Genomic DNA, 8,932 nt, shown 5'->3' on the forward strand with positions numbered 1-8,932 from the left:
CAGTTAAGTGTTCATCCAAAATGTCTGCTCTATACATCAAATATCGCTTGTTCAGTTGAATCTACCAACCCAGTCATGAATATAGCTGCTAGTGCCTATCTCCATCACTCCTATAAAACTAGATCATCCAACTCTCCATCGATCACCTATATTGGTTGTTGGAAAGCAACTATGTTCTTGGTTTACTGGTTGAAGTCCTAATTACCAGTTCATTGTTAAACTATCTTTTGTGTCGGTTAAGTCTTACCGGTTGGTCTACAAGACTTAAATAGCTACAAAAACATAGTTGCTTTCAATGACAACATAAAACTTAGTCATCAATCAACAATATCAATCTCTTCATCACATTACAACATCAATCCTTTACTGGTTGCATATCATCACCAACAATCCTTACCAGTTGTTCATCAACTATGCCAACATTCTCCAAAACATTATCAAAAATGCCAACACTCAATACCCTCTCCGTCAATGATTGTGGTTGTCAATTTTCTTTTAGGCTCAATACAATGACACAAAAAGTAATATGTTCCTTCTTCATTGTTCTCTTCTACAACAACTACATACACATGATCTTCATTTTATAGAATGATAATTAATACCAAAAAGAATGTGTGATGTAACAAAATGAGCCAAAAAAATTCTTGCAAAAAAATTAACCAAAAAAATCACTCAGTTCCACTAGCTCGGATAGATGATCGAAATCCATTAATGCTTCCATCTGGTTCAATTGCAGTACTCTGGGAACTTGATAGGTATCAATTGGAAACAATGGTGTAGAAGACCATTTTTCAATGCACTCTTGTGATTCACATTCTTCCCACAAAAAATACATACATGAAGAGCAAAAGCATACAATCTGTATAGTATAAACTACTAGTGAACTTGCATTTGAACTTCTAAATGAGTGCATTTCACTCGATCCCACAACTATACAATTATCTTTCTAGATTTCAATGTTAGATTCACTGATCAACCAAAAATATCTATGAACCATTGACATACCTGCATTACCTAGTCCCATTATAGAGTTACACCATCACACAATTGTTGCTACATCTATCAACTCAACACCACCTTCGTACTTTAATTCTTCTCTAGCTAGGGATCTTTTTATGCATTCTCCTACACGATCATGCTCCCCCTTTCCATGTCAAGCCTCAGTGAAATTCCAAAAATGTTGTACATCGCTTGTCATATGCATCCTAGTTAACCAATAGAACGCTCTTTCATTCTTGAATTGTGAGGTACAATTATCTGACTATATTATGTGTTGGTTGTATCGTATGTTTCTTTCCCTTAAATTATAATAGAAAACTTTAAAGAATCCTTGCAATTATCTGACCATATTATGTGTTGGTTGTGTAGACACCCAAAAATGATCAACGCTTGCAAGGTCATACTTTAACAATTGCGCATTGCCTCATTTTAGGTTTTTGCGTCGCATTAACATTTCTCCTATGTCACGCACTTGGTCTTTATCATTTGCGAACATCGAGTCATTTTTCTACATTATTCAATCATCTCGTCCTCAAATTTGGTCTTCTCGACAACATTATCCAGTCATGATTTTGATCAATTTTATCCTGTCGCATCAATGTGCGTATTCATTTGTCATCATTTTGGACATCGTCAATCCTAATTAGGGTTTTGTCCTCCTGTCAATCTTATCAATTTTATCATCAATCTCATCATTTTGGACATCGTCAATCCTAATTAGGGTTTTGTCCTCTTATCGATCCTGTCAATCTTACGATCAATTTATCATCGATCGTTGTCCTCTTATCAATCTTGTCGATTTATCATCAATCCTTCAATCTTGTCGTTTTACGATCAATTTGTCATTGATCGTGGTCATGTCTAATCTTGTCATCTTGCAATCTATCTTGTCGATTTTGTCATTTTGCAACCGATTTGTCATCATTTCACTATCAATCATTATCTGTCTCAATTGTGTCAATTTGGATCAAATCATGTCAATTGGCGTATTTCTCAATCAAATCATTTTGTCGCATGGGTCATTTATCAAAATCAAATCATGACATTAATTATCTTCAATCAAGACCTAATTGTCATTTTCACATTTCTAATTCGTCTTCTAGGGTTTTATGATTTAGTCATTTAACCTAATGTGTCATTTCTTCCTCTAGGATTAAATAATTTATTTATTTATCCTAGGTCTTCTTATTACAATTAAATCTTTATTTAATTGGCTAATTATTCCTCTTTGTGAATTGATTAATAAATGAAAAATTATTAATTAATTCACTAATTCCTAAATTCTAATTTCTATCAATTTCTAATTCCAATTTCCTAATTGGTCATCAATTTCAATTTCCTAATTTCAAATTTCTAATTCTTTTTCCCTCCTATTGCATCTCCTAATTCTATGGGAGTGGCATTTCAATTTGTCATGAAATTGTCATAATTGATTAATCAATCAATTTTGACATGAAATGTGTCATAATCAATCAATCAAAATTGTGCATGGAAAGTGCATAATTTGCATAATTTGTCATAATTAACATATTGATTTGCAATTTCCATTTGAATTGCATCATGCCAATCTTGTCACTTCTCCAATTTCTCTATAAATTGGATAATTTTTCTTCAATAACCCCTTCAATTACTTCTTGAAATCCGAATTGCTGTCAAACTATCAAATCTTAGTTCTAGTACTCTTGAGCTTTTTGCTTTCAATTGTGAGGGCACTTGTAGGTGAGATCCACAAAACTATTGAAGAGGAAAGAACAACAATGGAGCCGCATGGAAGGAGTATTCAATCTTGGATCTGGTTTGCTTCATGTTTTCTTTTGAATGCTTCATTTTCATACCTTCATTGAATGGTGAACCCGACGTGAATACTAACCTTCTAACCATCTTACTGTGTTTTTGAGTGCTTCTAAGTTGATTTGCAGGTCAAAAACTCAAAAACAGGGCTGTGCAGTGCATTCTGGACACTTCTGCGCCTGTGTGAAGCATCTTGCGCCTGTGTTGAAGAGTCTTGCGCCTGTGTCAAGACATTTTGCACTTGTGTCAGACATCTTGCGCCTGTGTCATGACTTTTGCGCCTATGTAAAGTCCAGAACAGAGGTAAAAAATGTAGTTTTTACTTGAAAAATTTTCTATGTTTTAGTAAATTGCAATTTTGAGGGTCTTCAGTGCATTTTTGGACAAATGTTGTGCGCGGAAACATGAAGAGATATCTTCAATGTTTCCGAAATTTGGTTCTAGATTATTTGAATACCTTTCTAACGCATTAAACGGTTTGTAATTTGGAGCTAGGATGAGAAAGTTATGCCTTCTCAAAGTGGACTGAAATTTTGATAGTTTTTATAAATCAGATCATCTGTGTTTTGGATTTTGGTACTAATTGTTGGTGCAGGATCTTGGCGTACGCATGACAAAGACTACAAATCAAACTACTAACATGTGTTATGCAGATTCGATGGTCAAAGATAACAAATCAAACTTCTGACATGTGTTTTGCAGGTTGCCTTGGAGAAACAACCAAATCGTGTGTTTGATTTTTAATTAGGCACTTAGTGATTTTTTTAAGTAGGTGGAAATGAACCCTTGTTTGCTTTGTTTGTTAAGTATGACATTGGAGTAGGAGAGTATGCTCTCATCCTTTATAGGGTGATCAGAAATCCAGATCTTCAATACCATGCTTATGTTGTTGATTGTTTCTCTCCATTAGAGGGCCTGCCTTCCCGACCACTTTGCTTTAGCAAGCGAGTGATAATCGTGAGAAGGGAACGACCCAAAGTGAGTACGGCTAGAATTCCTGGGCATTCTAACTCACTATAAACAAATACCTGATGAGCGAAAGCTTTGAAGGAAGTGTTACGTGGGAATTGTAGTTACTTGGGAAGTGATGCCCCTTGAAACTCTTTCTCATATCAACATCTAAGTAGGGCCTCTTGGTCTAAATCGCGCTTGCGTGACTACATTTGTTTGGTATCTTGATGGGCTTAATGTCTCAATCATGCTTGCATGACATCAAGGAGTAACGCTTAACAGAAATCCTTACTACATACCTTGTTTTTAGAGGCCAAAAACCCTTCTAGTTGCTTGAGAAGGACAAATTCGGATACTTGGAAGAGATACTAAGTTCGCCATGGGGAGATTCCATGGGGACTGATGCTTGGCTGCCCTGAGAAGTGAGTGCCGTGGAGGGGAGCCCGTGGGGTCAAGCATCTATGTATTCTCCTTGAATCTCATAATGAGTCTACCTCTCAAGTACCTAATGTCTTTGCCTACCCTAAGAAATGTGGAAATGAGCATGATTGTCTTGAGTCTAAGTTGAAATATCTTGTATTCTTTGATTGTCAAAAGTTGAATCCCATTTCAAGAACAAACACATTGATCAAAACAAGATTAAACACAAGAGACATTCATCCAACAAAAATTCAACAAGATTCAAAGATCATCTTCCTAAAACATGGTTGTCAAACATTGTTCCAAATCTTGTCTTAACATTCATGTCACTTGCATTTAGGTTCATCCTAGGTTGCATTTTTCAAAGTCATTGTCAAGTATCAAGGTTAGGTTTCACCTAAGTCATACTTCTTTTGCATATCAATAAAAGTCATCCATTTGCATATGTCCTCTTGCATAAGAGTAATATCATTTCATAATTAAACCCTAGGTTTCATCTTAGGTGGACATTGTCATACATCGACATTTGCATATCCAAAGTCTCTTCATTAAACCTAAGTCATTGTCATATCATAATAAAATCATTTGCATATGTCCTCTTGCATAAGAGTAATATCATTTCATAATTACACCTTAGGTTTCATCTTAGGTTGACATTGTCATACATTTGCATTTGCATAGCCCAAGTCTCTTCATTAAACCTAAGTCATTGTCATATCATATTAAGATCATATACATATTAATTATCCTTTCGCATATAGTCTCAAAACCTAGGTCTTGTCATACTTAAGCAATCCAAATCTTTGATAAACCCTAAGTCATTGTTAAGAGGTCTAGACCTTATCAAAGTCCTTTGTCCTTTTGTCATCAATATCATTTCGTCAAACCTAGCTTAGTATCCAAACATATAGGGGAGACATTGTCATCTTATCCTTTGTCAATTAAGTCCTTTTGTCCTTTGAGGTCTAGATGTCATTTCAATATTCTAAGGGTCTCTTTTAGATTTGCATTTCAAAAGTTTGTCAAAATCTTCAAAAACAACCAAAAACATAGATTGCATTTTCATTTATTTAGTTTGCATTTAGTTGCATATCATATATTATCCTTGAAAAAATTCCAAAATTATTGCATTTGCATAGTGACATGTCTATTGAAACAAGGTTCCAAGCACCAATGATGCAACAAAGTTTGACATATCAACCGACAATGCAATCACAATTCTATTCAACCCAACAACAAAGCAACATTGGTCAAACTTATCATGATGATTTAAATGTCCAAATACAAAAACTAGAGGAGAAACTAGCTCAAGAAAAGGAGATATTGGAGCAAAAAGTGATAAACAGTGAGAAGATAAGATCTCAAATGTCCAAAATGTTTCGAAAATTTCCAGGTCAAAATTTTGAGCCAATTAATGTAAGATCTCTTCTTGAACGATCAGACATACCAGCTCTCCTCTCCCAAATAGAGATGATGAAACAATTACAAGAAAGGAGACAACATCAATTTCAACATTATGTGCCTCCACAACAAGAACAAGAAGGTGTTTACTATCAATCATATTTTCAACCATCACAACCAATGACACAACCAATTGTTCAACATATGCAACCAACACAATCAATGGTCCAATTTCAACAATATGTCCAACCAACAATACAATGTCAACAAATAGTTCAACCAATGGTGGAATATCAATGTCAACAACCGCAACCAAACATTCAAAAACAAAACTTGCAACATGCACCAAGCCGAATTTTGAACATGTCAAACCAAAATGATCAACATCTAGTTCAATATCAGAAAATGACATCAAATCAAAAACAAGTTCAAGTTCAATCAACATATCAATGTCAACAACTGCCACAAAACATTCAAAGGTTGCAACACACACCAACCCAAGTTTCAAACATGTCAAACCAATCTGATCAACATCAAGTCCAATATCACAACATGACATCAAATCAAAAACAAGTTCAAATTCCAAGTCCAATCATGTCAAAACCTAAAAAGAAGGGTGGCCTTATTGCAATGCTCTTAAGGAAACGACTAAGTGAGTCTTTTGAGGAAGATAAAGATAATACACTTATGTCTAGCAATGCCTCATCCCCCCGCAAGAAAATTGACTCTCCAGTGGCATCTATCCCTACACCTTTAAAAGTTTCACAAGAACCTTCCATATTGTCCTCATCAAACAATACACCCAAGGCTGCAATTATCCAAGAGCTATCCATAATTGATTGCCAAGATAATCCAATTCATGATGCACATCCTTGCCATGTTTCAGAGATACAAGACCCAATGCCACCATACACTTTATTGCCATTACCTGTTTTAGAGGACCCCATTCAAAGTCCCTCTTCCTCATGTTCAAGCATTGATTCCTTGCCAGAACCCATCACAAATGTTCAAAGTGCATCCCCTTCATGCCAAAGCATTGATTCCTTGTCAGAATCCTCCATGCATATCCAAAGTCCAACCTCATGTCAAGAGGATAATTTAGAGCACGAAGAAATGAGTCCTAAAGCAAATCAAGATCAAGATCCTGAAACCTTATCACCCCATCCAATTGTTGACCAAGATCCCATTTCCCCAGACACTCATAATGATTCCCCTATTCTTGTACATCCTATCCAAAGTCCTATTGGCACTCTATTCCCCAGGCAAGATCAAGATATCCCAGTCCATTCGATCCCAAAGGATCCCATTCCATTTCATGAACACAATGTCCTTTCCAATCTCATTGGCATTCCACTTCCCGAGCAAGATCAAGATATCCCTTCCATCCTTTCCGATGATCCCATTGAAAGTCAAGAGCAAAGCACCTTTAAAGAAGATTCCAATGATCTTCCTCCTTGTCAAGATCAAATCATTCCTTCAGATCCTCCACAAGATCCACTTGTTCCTCCATCTCCATGTCCTAATGCTCCATATACACCCCAAGATCCCATTTCTTTTGAGGATCCCATTATTCCTCCCACTCCATCTCTTGAAGAGCCTATCATTGAACCATGTCCACTACATGATCCTAATCCCCCTCATGATCCTAACCCCCCTCATGATTCTAATGTGTCAGTGCAAGATGTTCATGAACCCTCGACATGCACAATGGGTTCTTCCACTTTAGTCCATTCTAACTCGCTTCAAGATCTCATTATTTCTCTCATATCACGCCCACCTCATAATGGACTTGCGTCTTCTTCCCAAAGAAAAGAGTGTCCTATTAGTCAAAATATTCGTAAAGGCAAAGGGGTAGACCTTCACAAGCAAGAACCCTTCCATATCAAAGAGTATACTAATGGTCATGGCTACAAAGCTCACACTCAAGGCGTTGGTATCCCTTCAAAGTCAAAATCCAAATGTCCACCTTCCCCATCATCGCTTCCATCCATTCTAGGTCCCTATATCCCTCCATCTCCTATGCAACATCAGCAAAGGCACACATCTTGGAGAACCTTCCATCCATCCCACAAGCCTCCATATCATTCCCATCCACACCGACATTCATTCCCTCCTCCAAGCAATTTGGATGCCAAGCATAAAAGTCATAAGTCTAGCAATCCACATGTATTCAAGGATCAACATGTCCAATCTAATCGACATGTCAAAGCAAAGAACAATATGATCTATAAAGAAAAAGCAATATCCAAAAGGCCACAAAGGCCCATTGAGCAAAATCAAGCAAAGTCAAAATATATATGGGTTCCTAAATCCCTTGTGCAAGCAATGCACTCCAAGGAACCACAAAAGCATGAAAAATCAAAAACCATGTGGATCCCTAAGAAGCTCCTTGAAGCACAAAAGCCTAAAGAAACATCCAACTTGGCATCCAAAATTGCTATTCCTCCATCCAAACCTTCCAAGTCTATTTCTCCATCACCTTCTTCATCCGTTTTGGGCCCTTATGTCCCAAAATTCATAGCCTTTCCTCCATCCACATCTCAATATCCAAAATACATCTTTCCTCCATCAATCCATCACCCCTCAAGGTGTGTGCCAATGTCGATATTGCCAACATTTCCATCTACTCAAGCCCAATTCTTCCAATACCCTATCCATTATCCAATGCATATTTTCCATCCTTCCATCCCTCTTATCCCATCCTTTGCATAAATCCTCGCCTTAGTTTCATCTCATTTTCCATGTCCTTATCCTACCAACGTCTTTGAGCATACTTTTAAAGGTCATGGTCCATTTATTTCAAGGCTACTATCCAAACAAAAAGACGCTTGAGTCCTTCTTCCATCCCCTATCATGTGTCCATCTTCTTCTGAAAAGGTCAAAATACAAAAAAAGAAGAAAAAAACAGTGAAAAGCAAAAAAAAAAAGAAAAGAAAAAGAAAAAAAATAAAGAAAAATAATTCGTCCACTGGTGAAAACCTGGCAAACAGGCGCTTTGGGCAAGTACCATGATGAAAACCTGGCAAACAGGCATCATGCGTAATTTATGAACTTCTTGCACACCACACTTGGGGGCAGGTTTCCTCCTTCATATCCTTTTGTCCTTCATTGTTCCATTATCCTATCGAACCCCTGTCATTACCCTTCATATCCTATTGTCCCTCATGTCCAGTTTTCCTTTCCACCTTTGATCTTGACAAGGCTGACGATCTTCATGAGCATCACGCATCTTGTTTGCAGCTTTTAGTCTATCATAGCTTTTGGTCTTTATCCATTTGCTTATTACAACCTTTCATCCATATTCCCTACCTTATTGCAACTTTCTGCCACTATCCCTTAGCCAATCCCGACCTTCAGTCCCTGTCCCTTA

This window comes from Cryptomeria japonica, chromosome 1 (genome assembly GCF_030272615.1).
Source record: "Cryptomeria japonica chromosome 1, Sugi_1.0, whole genome shotgun sequence".
Classification (NCBI taxonomy): domain Eukaryota; kingdom Viridiplantae; phylum Streptophyta; class Pinopsida; order Cupressales; family Cupressaceae; genus Cryptomeria; species Cryptomeria japonica.